Below are 1,781 nucleotides of genomic sequence, written 5' to 3' on the forward strand. Positions count from 1 at the left end.
TCAATAATATTTTTTTAAAAAACTGTCGGATTTTAAAGTTTCATTATGCATTACTCTCAACCCAGAATCTATCTGTTCCTCTCTTCAAATCTGTAACCAGTTTTTCTGACAGCAGTGCTGAATAATTTAACAGTAATTCCAGATAAAAATTACCAGAATGTCCAAAAACTTGATCAGGTTTTTTAATTAATACTTGATTGTGTGCAAAGTAAATTCCAGCAAGTATGATGATGGAAGACTAAGCTATGTTTTGGGGTAAAGGGAGCTGAGAATTCCATGAACTGGACAGTCCATGGGGTTGCAAAGAGCAGGACACGACCAAGTGACTTTCACTCTCACTTTTCACTTTCTTTTTTTTTTTATGAAAACAGGTATTTATTATAGAACAATGCCTAAAAATTAAAGGCTTAAACAACAACAAAAAACATAATTCCACACATTGACATTGACTTTGTAGCATGAAAATTCTTAGCCTGAACAGGCAAGTTTGTTCTTGATGAATTAACATATAATAAATTCTCATGACATGATTCCAAAATATATGTATGAACTGACTTGACATGTTTATAAACATAACGGCAATTTAAACACTGGTATTAGTTTTCATGAGTTCAATTCAAGGTTAGTAACTGGAGAGTTATATTAGAAAAAAAAATCTGAGATAAAATACTCTTTAGGAAGCTACCATATACCTATGTACATTTGAAGACCAAGGGTTAAAAGTCCACTCTTGATGAACACCGCTAAGCAAAGGATGTATAACATCCATCACACGTCTGTTCCAAAAACAGCATGTTTCCAAAAGTATACATTTCTTTACACATAAACATTACGGCCCTAATGACTACAGAGGAGCCGACAGAGTGCGTTCCAAAACATGCCCTCATCCCTGAGCCATATCCTAAGGCCTCCACTTTAATCTTGGGGCTTTAAGAACATCTTCTTTGCTTTAATTGGTTTTATGTCTCCATTTTCATCTTCTTCGTAAATGGCACGGTCTCTTTTCTTGGCAAACTTTTTCCCAATTGTCCCCACCAAGGTCTCATATCTTTTAGCCATTTCTTCATCTGAGACATCGAGCTCCACTGTTTGCTCTTCAACTTCTTCTGCTTTGTTCTTAGCATTCATCTGAAGCATTAATTTCTCAACCTCAGGATTAAATCCTCTGAATGACATTGTTCCGTAGAGAAGATCTTCACACAACAAGAAACTCTGCTCTTCTATAATGAAACTCTTTCTCTTTCAGCTCAGGCAAATCCAAGTACCAGTGCTCTTCACTAATGATTTTCTTTTCTTCCTCTTCTAGTTGTTTCTTGGTTTCCGAGTCCAGTCCCCTTTGCATGAACTTCATGCGCAGCAAGTTCTTGGACAACTTAGTTTTGCGCTCGGCCGCCATACTGACTCCCTCACTTTTCACTTTCAAAGGGAGCTGAGCCAGAAGGAGGAGGACTGAAGGTATTCCAAGGCCTGCTTGGTACCACATTCAGAACCATACTGCCCTCAGGTGCCAGGAAGGACAGTCTTGTAGTGGAAGCGTTTTCAGATGTCCAGGAGGGTAATGTGATGGTCAAAGACTGAAAGAGTAAGTGTGAGGATTGAGGGGACTGAGGACGAAGAAAATGGGTGCTTATGTAAGTATTCCAGGGTAAGCCACACACAGTATTCAGAAGGATGTTTCCCCAAGGTGTCAGGGAGGACAGTCTCAGTGTGTATTTATTTTCATATGATCAGGACGGGTGTTTGGGAAGCTGGAGAATGTTGCATAGCCTGTAAAATTTACC

The 1,781-nt window shown here is 38.7% G+C and overlaps 1 pseudogene across 1 annotated transcript; it reads right to left on the bottom strand.

The window, feature by feature from the left end:
- Positions 1–764: 764 nt before the first annotated feature.
- Positions 765–1,400, bottom strand: LOC122677955 (annotated as a pseudogene). Its single transcript, XR_006335965.1, has one exon. The product of XR_006335965.1 is annotated as an M-phase phosphoprotein 6-like (transcript).
- Positions 1,401–1,781: the final 381 nt, after the last annotated feature.

Source organism: Cervus elaphus, chromosome 3 (assembly GCF_910594005.1).
Source record: "Cervus elaphus chromosome 3, mCerEla1.1, whole genome shotgun sequence".
Classification (NCBI taxonomy): Eukaryota; Metazoa; Chordata; class Mammalia; order Artiodactyla; family Cervidae; genus Cervus; species Cervus elaphus.